Consider the following 14,874-nt stretch of genomic DNA (forward strand, 5'->3'; position numbering starts at 1 on the left):
ATTGTTCTATACATTAGTTGGGGTCTCTATAAGATTCAATAGGAGGTCCTAAACCTAGCATGAAAGTACATCCTTGTAGCTCTGGGGGCTAATATACACTGTCAAAAAACACCTAATTACTAATTATTATAAAGTAACTGGTTCCACAGCCTTTTTATAGTTTACTCAACCTTTCGGTCCAAGTGTTACCTTAACTAAAAAATTGTTGGCCCAAACTTAGGTCCAACTTGAGAAAACTTTGGCAAAAATTCAGTCAATTTAAAATGATGGGTTTGGTCAACTTTCTCATATGTTTATTCAACAATACATTACTATTTGCCATCTTAACTAATAGAGGACCGTGCAACTGGATACACACAGTGCTTTTAACTTACATATTTGACACATATGATTACTTTGTGCATGTTCATTTATAGAGTAATTATTCTTCATCGTGTCCTCACCTGGGATTTGAACTCACAACCTCTTGGATTCATGGCATGCCGAACTGCCTGCTACACCACCATGGCTGTGTCAATCATCAGTTAATCTGACTATTCTCTCAGCATTAATTTGATTCACTTTAACAACGCAACGTTAAGTTTTTCTGTATACTTGTCTAATGTTGGTGGGGCATAGTAATTACTCTGTTTTAATGTTACTCCTTAATCACTATGATAAATAAAACTGTTTTTCTTGATTGTACTTTTAAAAATGCTGAGATTCACTTTGAAGTTCAAATTGTAGTGTGATTGAAATGTTCTCTGTGTGTATCAGATCGTATGTTTAGTATAATGCTGCTTTGTAATAACCTGTCTTAGTTGGGTTCATGCGAGTGATGGATTGACTACACAAAGGAGTCTATCACTGATAAGCAATTTGGCAGTACACCCAGAACATTGCTCTGGGAACTAGAAGGAGTGATACAATATCTCAGTTTCAAGGTAAGAAGCCTGGTGTGATATCAGTCAGTCTCATGCAGGAACCAACCATGCCTATATGACTTGTTTGTGTAGCAGTATAAATGGACTGAAAAGGGAACAGCCATTTTCAGAGTTTCATCAGGCTTGTATTGAGTTAGTGAACCTCTCTGGCCGTGATAATTAAGATTGATTCATTTACTTTGAGTTTGAGTACTTAGTGGTGATTTTCCACAACAATTCTGGGGTCACGAAACAGGATGTTTGATCTTTGACGTGATCCATCAGTGAAGGTCTGAGAGGGAACACCGGTAGCGCATTCTTCAGAAGGCATAAGAGGGAAATTCCCATCTCACCAAAGAGCATGAGGACCCACCTGGACCAGACCTCCACTGTGGGAGGAAACACAACATCCACAGAACCTAGAAGGGCAACTCAACTGATTTCAGTAAGTCAATTTAAATGAAGTAATGGTGTTTTTCCAGGTTCCCTTGGAGAGTTCATCAATGAGCTTGACGCCTTGATAAGTTCCTTTCCTGAGGATGGCTCACCTCTCACAGTTCTGGGTGACTTTAACCTCCCCACATCTACCTTTGACTCATTCCTCTCTGCCTCCTTCTTTCCACTCCTCTCCTCTTTTGACCTCACCCTCTCACCTTCCCCCCCCTACTCACAAGGCAGGCAATACGCTTGACCTCATCTTTACTAGATGCTGTTCTTCCACTAATCTCATTGCAACTCCCCTCCAAATCTCCGACCACTACCTTGTATCCTTTTCCCTCTTGCTCTCATCCAACACTTCTCACTCTGCCCCTACTCGGATGGTATTGCGCCGTCCCAACCTTCGCTCTCTCTCCCGCTACTCTCTCCTCTTCCATCCTATCATCTCTTCCCTCTGCTCAAACCTTCTCCAACCTATCTCCTGATTCTGCCTCCTCAACCCTCCTCTCCTCCCTTTCTGCATCCTTTGATTTTCTCTGTCCCCTATCCTCCAGGCCGGCTCGGTCCTCCCCTCCTGCTCCGTGGCTCGACGACTCACTACGAGCTCACAGAACAGGGCTCCGGGCAGCCGAGCGGAAATGGAGGAAAACTCGCCTCCCTGCGGACCTGGCATCCTTTCACTCCCTCCTCTCTACATTCTCCTCTTCTGTCTCTGCTGCTAAAGCCACTTTCTACCACTCTAAATTCCAAGCATCTGCCTCTAACCCTAGGAAGCTCTTTGCTACCTTCTCCTCCCTCCTGAATCCTCCTCTCCCCCCCCTCCTCACTCTCTGCGGATGACTTCGTCAACCATTTTGAAAAGAAGGATATCCGATATCCGATCCTCATTTAACGACACCGCTGGTCCTGCTCACACTGCCCTACCCTGTGCTTTGACCTCTTTCTCCCCTCTCTCTCCAGATGAAATCTTGCATCTTGTGACGGCCGGCCGCCCAACAACCTGCCCACTTGACCCTATCCCCTCCTCTCTTCTCCAGACCATTTCCGGAGACCTTCTCCCCTACCTCACCTCGCTCATCAACTCATACTTGACCGCTGGCTAAGTCCCTTCCGTCTTCAAGAGAGCGAGAGTTGCACCCCTTCTGATAAAACCTACACTCGATCCCTCCGATGTCAACAACTACAGACCAGTATCCCTTCTTTCTTTTCTCTCCAAAACTATTGAACGTGCCGTCCTTGGCCAGCTCTCCTGCTATCTCTCTCAGAATGACCTTCTTGATCCTAATCAGTCAGGTTTCAAGACTGAGCATTCAACTGAGACTGCTCTTCTCTGTGTCACGCACTGCTAAAGCTAACTCTCTCTCCTCTGCTCTCATCCTTCTAGACCTATCTGCTGCCTTTGATACTGTGAACCATCAGATCCTCCTCTCCACCCTCTCCGAGTTGGGCATCTCCGGCGCGGCCCACGCTTGGATTGCGTCCTACCTGACAGGTCGCTCCTACCAGGTGGCGTGGCGAGAATCTGTCTCCGCACCATGCGCTCTCACCACTGGTGTCCCCCAGGGCTCTGTTCTAGGCCCTCTCCTATTCTCGCTATACACCAAGTCACTTGGCTCTGTCATATCCTCACATGGTCTCTCCTATCATTGCTATGCAGACGACACACAATTAATCTTCTCCTTTCCCCCTTCTGATAACCAGGCGGCGAATCGCATCTCTGCATGTCTGTCAGACATATCAGTGTGGATGACGGATCACCACCTCAAGCTGAACCTCGGCAAGACGGAGCTGCTCTTCCTCCTGGGGAAGAACAGAACTCATTTGGCAGGCAAAACCCTGAGACATTTTCTGACAGGAAGTGGATACCTGATGTGTTGTATTACCTTTAAACCTATGCCATTGAAAAACACAGGGGCTGAGGAATATTTTGGCACTTCGTATTGCTTCCACTAGATGTCACCAGCCTTTACAAAGTGTTTTGAGTCTTCTGGAGGGAGATCTGACCGAACAAGAGCCATGGAACGATGATGGCCCATTAGACACCTGGCGCGCGAGTTCATGTTGGGTACCCTCGTTCCAATACGTTATAAAAGAGAATGCATTCGTCCACCTTGAATATTATTCATGTTCTGGTTAAAAAAGGCCCTAATGATTTATGCTATACAACGTTTGACATGTTTGAACGAACGTAAATATATTTTTTCCCCTCGTTCATGAAGTGAAGTCCGGCGGGCTTAGATCATGTGCTAACAAGACGGAGATTTTTGGACATAAATGATGAGCTTTTTTGAACAAAACTGCATTCGTTATGGACCTGTGATACCTGGAAGTGACATCTGATGAAGAGAATCAAAGGTAATGGATTATTTACATAGTATTTTCGATTTTAGATCTCCCCAACATGACGGCTAGTCTGTATCGCAACGCGTATTTTTCTGGGCGCAGTGCTCAGATTATTGCAAAGTGTGATTTCCCAGTAAGGTTATTTTTAAATCTGGCAAGTTGATTGCGTTCAAGAGATGTAAATCTATAATTCTTTAAATGACAATATAATATTTTACCAATGTTTTCTAATTTTAATTATTTAATTTGTGGTGCTGACTTGACTGCCGGTTATTGGAGGGAAACGATTTCCTCAACATCAATGCCATAGTAAAACGCTGTTTTTGGATATAAATATGAACTTGATAGAACTAAAAATGCATGCATTGTCTAACATAATGTCCTAGGAGTGTCATCTGATGGAGATTGTAAAAGGTTAGTGCATCCTTTTAGCTGGTTTTATGGTTTTGGTGACCCTGTCTTTGAATTGACAAAACATTACACACAACTCTTGTAAATGTACTGTCCTAACATACTCTAAATTTATGCTTTCGCCGTAAAACCTTTTTGAAATCGTAAAACGTGGTTAGATTAAGGAGATGTTTATCTTTCAAAGGGTGTAAAATAGTTGTATGTTTGAAAAATTTGAATTTTGACATTTATTTGGTTTCAAATTTGCCGCTCTTGAAATGCACCTGCTGTTGATGGAGTGCACCGTCCCACCTAGCCCATAGAGGTTAAAAGATTTAGATGCACTATTGTAAAGTGGTTGTTCCACTGGATATCATAAGGTGAATGCACCAATTTGTAAGTCGCTCTGGATAAGAGCGTCTGCTAAATGACTTAAATGTAATGTAAATGTAATGTAAATGTGTTTAAGAAGGGATCCAAGTTCTAAGAAAAAACTAGGCGAAGGTTCGGTGAACCTCGTTTATAACGTTATATTGGGCTTCTGTCCCCCACTGCCGGCCATCTGATTTACCGGTAGTGAGGCATTGAGAGAACCATTAAAAAGTTTGAGCAAAAACATGATCATTGGTGCCTCTCAGGCTGATTGCGCAGTGCTGATCGTTGCTGGTGGTGTGGATGTGAACACCTAAGAAAGTTCTGTGTGGACTTCGATTGATGACGTTATGTAGGGATTATGTGTGATGTGAGGTGTGAAGATATTACTATTACCGAATATGTTGCATGAATAGAACACGAGTGTGAAGGAGTTGGTGAAGAATATATATCTAAACCCCTGTATAATAAAAGAAAGAATGTAATTACAAAGACACAAAATACAACATTGATATTGACCAATAATGTGAACTTCGGGGCCCTGACAAAATGATGAGTCAGAATATTTTGGAGTGGGGTGTTTGAACAAACAGTTAAATTGACTAAATGGACAAATAGAGCATTCACTTTAGATGGGACCCTCAGTACAGAGAGACTTGTAGAAGCCAGAGAAAAGTTGGAAGAGAAAGAGAAGAGATACAGGAAAATAAAAGTAAAATGGGATGATTTCCACAAGGGGGATAGAGAAGCGGACCTATTGAAGGGCAAAACAGTGAAAGTATTAATGGTGAAGCAAGTAGACAAAGGAAAGGATTAAGGGTGAAGCAAGTAGACAAAGGAAAGGATTAACCTGTCTGGGCTAGTGGGCAGTATTTTCACGGCCGGATGAAAACCATACCCAATTTAAACAGGTTACTACTCTGGCCCAGAAACTAGAATATGCATATTATTAGTAGATTTGGATAGAAAACACTCTGAAGTTTCTAGAATTGTTTGAATGGTGTCTGTGAGTATAACAGAACTCATATGGCAGGCAAAAACCTGAGAAAAAGTCAACCAGGAAGTGAAAAGTCTGAGAATTGTAGTTCTTCTTTTGATTCTCTATCGAAGCTACAGTGTCTGTGGGGGACATTGCACTTCCTAAGGCTTCCATTGGCTGTCTAAAGCCTTCAGAAAGTGGTTTGAGCATTCTCCTGTTACTGGGCAGATAATAGGAGCTCAGTTACTGAGTGGTCTGCCTGGCAACAAAGGGATTTGATATGCGCGGTCACATTAGCACGCCCCTCATTCTTTTTCTTCTTGAATGAATATGCTATTGTCCGGTTGGAATATTATCGCAATTTTACGTTAAAAATACGATAAAGATTGAATTTAAACAGCGTTTCACATGCTTCTAAGTACGGTAATGGAACATTTTGACTTTTCGTCTCTCGTTCCACGCTCGCGCGTTATGCCTTTGGATAAGTGATCTGTACGCACGAACAAAATGGAGGTATTTGTACATAAATATGGATTATTTCGAACAAAAACAACATTTCTTGTGGAAGTAGCAGTCCTGGGAGTGCATTCTGACGAAGATCAGCAAAGGTAAGAGAATATTTCTAATACTAATTCTGAGTTTAGGTTGCTTCGAACTTGGCGGGTGTCTGAATAGCTCACCGTGATGGCTGAGCTATGTACTCAGAATATTGAAAAATGTGCTTTCTCCGTAAAGCTATTTTAAAATCTGACACAGTGGTTGCATCCAGGGGTAGTCTATCTATAATTCTTTAAATAATTGTTATATTTTGTCAACATTTATGATGAGGATTTTTGTAAATTGATGTGCACATTCACCGGGCGTTTTGGTGGGAATACATTTTCTGAACATCACGCGCCAATGTAAAATGCTGTTTTTGGATATAAATATGAACTTTATCGAACACAACATACATGTATTGTGTAACATAATGTCCTAGGAGTGTCATCTGATGAAGATCGTCAAAGGTTAGTGCTTCATTTAGCTGTGTTTTGGGTTTTATTGACACATGTCCTTGCTTGGAAAATGGCTGTGTGATTATTTTTGTCTATGTACTCTCCTAACATAATCTAATGTTTTGCTTTCGCTGTAAAGCCTTTTCGAAATCGGACAATGTGGTTAGATTAACGAGAAGTTTATCTTTAAAATGGTGTAAAATAGTTGTATGTTTGAGAAAGTTGAATTATGACATTTTGTTGTTTTTGAATTTTCCGCCCTGATATTTCACGCTAGCGTCCCACCTAGCCCATAGAAGTTAATGGTGAAGGAAGTAGACAAAGGAAAGGAAACAGAAAAAAAGTGAGAGAAGGACACAAGCAAAGAAAAAAGAGAACAGCCTGTATTCAGCATTTCCAACAGCCCCATTGGGGGCACAGTCCTTACTGCAACCCCAACCACAGCTCCAAGGCCATAGGGGGACACGATCAAGTGCCACCACCCTACCAGTCACCTCAAACCACTCCACAGACACATTTTGGGAACTCCAGGCAAACATAATTGCTCATTTATTGGATTGGATCTTGCAAGGCCACAGCGACACAGAAATCCACCCGTACGCTTTGAAGATTATTTAAACCATGATGGACGACTACTGACCCCCATGCCACCCCTTTCACCAGCCACACAAGAGTATTCAATATACCCCACATACAATACCCCAACCTACAGGAAGGAGCACCCATAACAGTGGAAATACTATGGGATGTGGATGAAATCGAGGCAACAGTAAAAGATGTCACTGATCCTGCTAAAGATGCAGTGCAATTTGAAGAAGTACGAGCTATAATAACAATGTACAATCCAACAACCAGAGAATTTGAAGAAATACTCTGCCACTGTCTGAAATTCAAGTGGATCCAGTGCAAAGGAGACTAGGACAGCAACGCAGCAAGAGATGGGTGTGAAAATCAGAACACACAGTCTGGCAGAAAATCCACTCTACAACAATGAAAACTGATGAGACCGTTAAAGATGACCAAGAGTGGATGGAAAAAATATTCCTTGCCTCTGACCAGGAATCATATACCAGTCTGCTGTGTCATGCTGGTGTCACTGGTTTACGCCAAGACCTAAAAACAGCTGTAACCACCACCTGTATAGAATGGGAAACAAAGACACTGGCTGATGTGAAACCACATATCAACCACACAGAAAGACAGATAAAAGCCAATACTACAAAAGCTTGGGCTAAATTGCAAACGGCTCAGCTGATGTTCTACAGCGGAGCCGGAGGTCAAGGAAGAAGTTGAGGAAGAGGAACAGGTGGGGGACGAGAGAGAAGACGGGGAGAGGTGCAAACTCTGGACCCCCGGAAAGAAATGGTTATACGTGTTATAACTGTGATAAACCAGGACATTTTGCCAAAGACTGCTAAGAAAATGAAGACAGGAAGGAGTGGAATGGACCTCGCAGAAACGTGAGTGTAAATGACTCTTTAGGAGGTGGACAATAGGATGAGGCGGAAACAAAAGATGATGAAGAAGAAACACCCCTACAGATGTTACAATTAACTACTCTCTCAACAGAAAATTCACTGATTCACGTTGAGATGTCTGGCAGACAAATCAGTGTGGATGACGGATCACCACCTCAAGCTGAACCTCGGCAAGACGGAGCTGCTCTTCCTCCCGGGGAAGGACTGCCCGTTCCATGATCTCGCCATCACGGTTGACAACTCCATTGTGTCCTCCTCCCAGAGTGCTAAGAGCCTTGGCGTGACCCTGGACAACACCCTGTCGTTCTCCGCTAACATAAAGGCGGTGACCCGATCCTGTAGGTTCATGCTCTACAACATTCGCAGAGTACGACCCTGCCTTTCACAGGAAGCGGAGCATTTCCTAATCCAGGCACTTGACATCTCCCGTCTGGATTACTGCAACTCGCTGCTGGCGGGGCTCCCTGCCTGTGCCATTAATAACCTCTTACATCTAGACGTCCCGCTAGCGGAACACCTGCTCCAATATCCAATGATAGGCGTGGCGCGAATTACAAATTCCTCAAAAATACAAAAACTTCAATTTTTCAAACATATGACTATTTCACAGCATTTTAAAGACAAGACTCTCCTTTATCTAACCACACTGTCCGATTTCAAAAAGGCTTTACAGCGAAAGCAAAACATTAGATTATGTCAGCAGAGTACCCAGCCAGAAATAATCAGACACCCATTTTTCAAGCTAGCATATAATGTCACAAAACCCAGAAGACAGCTAAATGCAGCACTAACCTTTGATGATCTTCATCAGATGACACACCTAGGACATTATGTTATACAATACATGCATGTTTTGTTCAATCAAGTTCATATTTATATAAAAAAACAGCTTTTTACATTAGCATGTGACGTTCAGAACTAGCATAGATGTAGATATAGATATAGATGTACTATTGTAAAGTGGTTGTTCCACTGGATATCATAAGGTGAATGCACAAATTTGTAAGTCGCTCTGGATAAGAGCGTCTGCTAAATGACGTAAATGTAATGTAATGTAAATGTAAATGAGATACTGGAAGAAAAAAATCCATTCCTAGAAGACACTGATGCAGCAGTCTCTGACCTGAATAAACTCATTCCTTCGAAAAGAACAATGCAAACTTATAATGACACAAGGCGAGACCCAGATGCGCTTTTGGTTCTGGGTATACCGCTGGGACAGGATAGCCCCCACTTCAACGTCAGAAGCATCGACCTCAACCACAAACTGACGGGATGGATCCAGATGGACAAGTATGGGGGCTGTTGTGAACCGATGCTTCAGGTCCACAAAGGCTCTGTCAACAGCTGGGGACCAGATGAACGGTACCTTGGGAGAGGTGAGTGCAGAGAGGGGGGCCACCAGGGTGCTTTACCTCGAATGAAATGGCAGTAGAAATCGGAAAACCCCAGGAAACATTGTAGATGCACCCCGGATGTAGGTTGGGGCCAATCCACTACTGGTTTCACCTGGACATTTCCTTCAGCGATGACATAACCCAGAAAGGAGATTATAAAATGGTGGAACTCGCACTTCTCCGCTTTCACAAATAGGCGCTGAAGGACTTGTCGAACATGGAGGACGTGTTCTTGGACAGAAAGGTAAAAAAACAGGATATCATCAAGGTAGATGAACACGAAATTATTTAACATGTCCCGGAGCACATCATTTACCAAGGCCTGGAAGACAGCGGGGGTGTTAGTGAGACCAAACGGCATGACCAGGTACTCATATTGTCCACAGGCAGTGTTGAAAGCGATCTTCCACTCATCTCCTTCACGTATCCAAACCAGGTGGTAGGAATTCCGAAGGTCCAGCTTGGAAAGGATGGTAGTCCCCTGGAGAGGTTCAAAAGCCGAGGAGAGGAATGGTAGGGGGTAACGATTCTTGTAGTCAATGCACGGACGCAGGGTTTTGTCCTTCTTTTCCACAAAGAAAAACCCTGCACCGGCAGGGGATGCAGAAGGACGAATGCTTCCAGCAGCCAGAGAGTCCTCAATATACTTCTCCACGGCCTTGGTCTCCAGGCCGGATAGGGAATATAGCAGACCACGAGGTGATGTGGTGCCTGGGATAAGGTCAATGGCACAATCGTAGGGACGATTCGGGGGAAGTAGCCCGTTCCTTGCTGAAGACCTCCAGGAGGTCATGGTACTCTGCGGGAACGACAGAGAAATCCGAGGCCTTACTTAAGCCCTGAGGAGGACATCTCGGGGAAGGCTGCGCCGCTTTAAGGCAATGGGAATAACAGAACGGGCTCCAACCCAGGATTGAACTCGTGGTCCAGTCAATAACAGAGTTGTGTTTTTGGAGCCAATAAAATCCCAAAACAACAGGAACATGGGGGGAATTAATGAGGAGAAGCTGTATTGACTCACTGTGATTTCCTGAAACCCGCAGATTAACGGAAACAGTGCTGTGGGTAACTCTTCCAATGGAGCGGCCGTCCAGTGCTCTAGTGTCCATGGAAACAGAGAAGAGTTGAGTGGGGATACCTAATTCAGAAACTAGGGTAGCATCCATAAAACTTTCATCTGCCCCAGAGTCAATGAGCACCCGGAGAGACTTAGACTGGTCTCCCCACAGCAGTATCACAAAAACAGGAGTACGGGTGATGGGAATTAGAGAATTCCCAGTCTGGCTCACCAGAGTACTTGTACCTACTCAAGAAATAGGTCTCTTAACAGGGCAGGTGGCTATATGATGTCCCGCAGCCCCACAGTACAGACAACAGTTGGAGTTCACCCTACGTGAACATTCCCTAGGAGATAATCTAGCTCTGCCCAGTTACAAAGGCTCAGGAGTATCAAACTCCCCCGTCACCGATGATTCTCAAGGGAACTCGGGTGGCTTCGGTTCTTCACAGAAATGCACACTTCGGGGATTTCCGGATTCCTTCGGAGGTGAGCAAGTAGCAGCAGATGGAACAATGTTCCCGAGATCCAAACTCCTCTCTCTCCGGCGTTCAATCCTAATTGAAAGGGCGATGAGGGAATCGAGGTCCAGTGGTAACTCCCGAGCTGCCAGCTCGTCTTTTATTTCCCACGATAGTCCATGAAGGAAGATATGTAACAGAGCCTCCGGAACCAGGCACTCTTGGCGGCAAATGTGTGAAAATCTACCTCGTAGTCTGCCACACTATGGGAGTTCTGATGTACCTTCAATAGTTTTCGGGCCACCTCTCTCCCAGACACCAGAGAAATGAATACCTTCCTCACCTCAGCCATGAAATCTTCCAGGTTATGGCAAACGGCGGATTGTTGCTCCCAAACAGCCGTTGCCCAGGAGAGTGCCATTCCGGACATTAGCGTAATTAGATACGCTATCTTCGATCGATCCGAAGGGAATGAAGATGGCTGAAGCTCAAAAATGAGGGAGCACTGGGAAAGAAATGCCGGCAGGTTCCAGGATCGCCAGCATAGAAGGGAAGTTACTGAGTGGCTGGGAGGTCTCAGATGTGGCGTGCTGTCTGCGAGCTAATTCCCGGAATTGCTCCGTTAACGCCTTGATCCCCTGGTCGTGGCGTTCCGCCAGAGATCAGAACCCCTCCATCAGATGCTGAAGTAGCTTCCCCTGTTTCTTAATGGTAGCTCCCTGCAGGGAGACAGCGTGACAAAGCTGGTCCAAGTCTGAAGGGTCAGTCATGGCCAGTTCGTATTATAAGGCGAGACCCAGATGCAGACACAGTGGGCCGATGGTTTGAGCTCTGATATTTATTATAGTCCAAGGGGTAGACAAAAGGCAGGTCAGGGACAGGCAAGAGTTCATAACCAGGTCAGAGTCCAAAATGGTACAGGGCAGCAGGCAGGCTCGAGGTCAAGGGCAGGCAGAATGGTCAGGCAGGCTCAGAGTCAGGACAGGCAAGGGTCAGAACCAGGAGGAAGAGAAAAACAGAGACTGGAAAAAAACAGGAGCTAGGAGAAAAATGCTGGTTGACTTGGCAAACAAGACAAACTGGCACAGACAGACAGAAAACACAGGTATAAATACACAGGGGATAACGGGGAAGATGGGTGACAACTGGAGGGGGGTGGAGACAAGCACAAGGACAGGTGAAACAGATTAGGGTGTGACAAAACTGTCGGTGCATCAGGCATCCCCTCTATTGAACCCCTCACATACCCCCTCCCAGTAGCATGGGAAACTGGGAAATAGAGACATCGATTCTTGTATTCATCATCATGCCCAATAATTGGGAAGAGACCTATTGGGACCTCACGTGCAAAATGAATATTCACATCTCCTGTGACCCAGAGGGTGTCTCCATTCAATCAACAACAAGTGGAATTTTCCTATGTATGGCACAGTCCTACTATGCCTGGCATTTAGAAGATGCAGACATGGAAGGAGAACTCAGAGGGATGTCTCTTACATCCCAAAATCAGGAAGACTGGGAGGTTCTAAAACACCTGTAGAACAAGGCTATGACAAAGTCCCCAGACAAAAATGGAACTGAGAATTGAGGGCATGTACTATGGTGAATCATTAACTGCAGCAGCAGTCCTCCTCACAGGTGCACAGAGAGAACTTTCTGATGTGAATGGTGCTGTCCCCCACTGCAGTCTATCAAAAACCAAAGACATGAAGATGGAAGACACTGGGCCTTGGATGAAAGGTGTCATGGAAGCAACTGATTGTGTGATCTGGCAAGGAAATGGGAAGTGCTGTTGTCACCGCTTTAGAGACTGTGGAAAGTGCACTCCCACAACACCTGTCTGCACAAGCAGCATAACTTTTTGGCTTAACACGAGCATGCACATTGGCAAAGGATAAAGCAGTAAACAATTACACTGACAGTAGGTATGCTTTTGGGGTGGTGCACGATTTTGGGACTATGGGTTTCTAACCTCTTCTGTTAAAACAATTGCTCATGGACAGTTGCTAAAAGCAAAATTGTTACCATCCTCTGTTGCTGTGGTGAAGTGTCAGGCTCATACCAGCGGTAAAGATAGCATTTCTCAAGGGAATGCTAAAATCAGACTGTGCAGCGAAACTAGCTGCTTCCTCTTTTCTTTCCCCCCCTTTTCAGTTCCTGTTTTTTACTAACCATTTCTCTGTAAATGATATTGTTGCTTTGCAGGCAATGGTTGATGCATCAGAAAAATGTAGGTGGACTGGACATTGACATATGGACACCTCGGGAGTGTGACAGGATAATTTGAGCAAACCAGACATGCCCCGTTGTACTTTCCTATTCCTCATAAAGTTATCACACGGTCAAGACCATGTATCAAAAAGAGGGATGGTAGATCGTGTAAATAAATACTGGAGTACTGTGTTTGTTGAAAAGTTTTGTGAAAAATATATATATTTGTTTGACTAACAAACCCCAGGACGTGGTATTTCTATAACCCCCACATCTCACCCATGGCCAGAATGACTTTTTGAGCATTTGATGAAGGATTTAATTAAATTAACCCCATTTGAAGGAAATAAATATTGTTTGTTTATTGATGATATGTTTTCCAAGTGGGTTGAGGCATTCCCGTGTCGAAGAGCCACAACATGTAATGTGGCCAAAGCTCTCCTGCGAGACATGATTCCAAGGTGGGGGCTGTCGATAGACATTTCGTAAACAAGATTGTTCAGTCCTAATCAGAAGCATTGCACATTGACTTGAGAGCGCACTGTGCCTACCACCCACAGTCAGGGGATGCTGTACAACACGCCATGGATATAGCCCCACTATTGGTTTTTACTGCTGCTCTTTAATTATTTGTTATTCTTATCTCTTACTTTTTAGTTGTTGGCATTGTTGGTTAAAAACCTCTCTGGGGTATGTGGGACGCTAATAGCCAGTGAAATAGCAGGGCGGCAAATTCAAAACAACAAAAATCTCAAAATTCAAATTTCTCAAACAATCAACTATTATATCCCATTTTAAAGAAACACTTCTCGTTAATCCAACCACATTGTCCGATTTCAAAAAGGCTTTATGGCGAAAACATAACATTAGATTATGTTAGGACAGCACCTAAACAAGAAAAACCACACAGCCATTTTCCAAGCAAGGAAAGGCGTCACAAAAAACAGAAATACAGCTAAAATGAATCACTAACCTTTGATGATCTTCATCAGATGGCACTCATAGGACTTCATGTTACACAATACATGTATGTTTTGCTCGATAAAATTCATATTTATATAAAAAAAATACATTTTACATTGGCGTGTAATGTTCAGAAATGTTTTGCCTCCCAAAACTGCCAGTGAATGAGCACATCAATTTACAGAAATACTCATCATAAACGTTGATAAAATATTCAACAGTTATTTAAAGAATTATAGATACACTTCTCCTTAATGCAACCGCTGTGTCAGATTTCAAAAAAGCTTTACGGTGAAAGCAAATTTTGCAATAATCTGAGTACAGCGTTCAGACACGGAACCAAACCCGTAATTTTGTGGAGTCAACAAAACTCTGAAATAATATTATAAATATTCACTTACCTTTGATGATCTTCATCAGAATGCATTGCCAGGAATCCCAGGTCCAAAATAAATGTTTGTTTCGTTCGATAAAGTCCATAATTTATGTCCAAATACCTCCTTTTGTTTGCGCGTTCAGTCCACTACTCCAAATGCAGGAAGCGCGCGCAAATGTCACGACGAAAAGTAAAAAAAGGTCTATTTACATTCGTAGAAATATGTCAAACGATGTATAGCATCAATCTTTAGGACGTTTTTAACATAAATCTTCAGTAATATTCCAACCTGTCTTCAGAAAAGAAAAGGAACACAGCTAACGCTCACGTGAGCGCGCGCCTCTGAGCTCATGTCATTTTCTCAGTCATCAACTTCCAGGCCCTCTTGTTCGCTCCATATTCACAGTAGAAGCATGAAACAACATTCTAAAGACTGTTGACATCTAGTGGAAGCCTTAGGAAGTGCAACATGACCTTGTTAACACTACAAATTGGATCGGGATTCACTTGAA

The 14,874-nt window shown here is 43.7% G+C and overlaps 1 protein-coding gene across 9 annotated transcripts in view; it reads right to left on the reverse strand.

Annotated features, from left to right (window-relative positions):
- The window catches only part of LOC106580625 (ATP-binding cassette sub-family A member 2), a 156,124-nt gene that overhangs the window by 51,781 nt on the left and 89,469 nt on the right, over positions 1 to 14,874 (reverse strand). The gene's annotated exons all lie outside the window — the stretch shown is intronic.

Source organism: Salmo salar, chromosome ssa20, assembly GCF_905237065.1.
Source record: "Salmo salar chromosome ssa20, Ssal_v3.1, whole genome shotgun sequence".
Taxonomy (NCBI): Eukaryota; Metazoa; Chordata; class Actinopteri; order Salmoniformes; family Salmonidae; genus Salmo; species Salmo salar.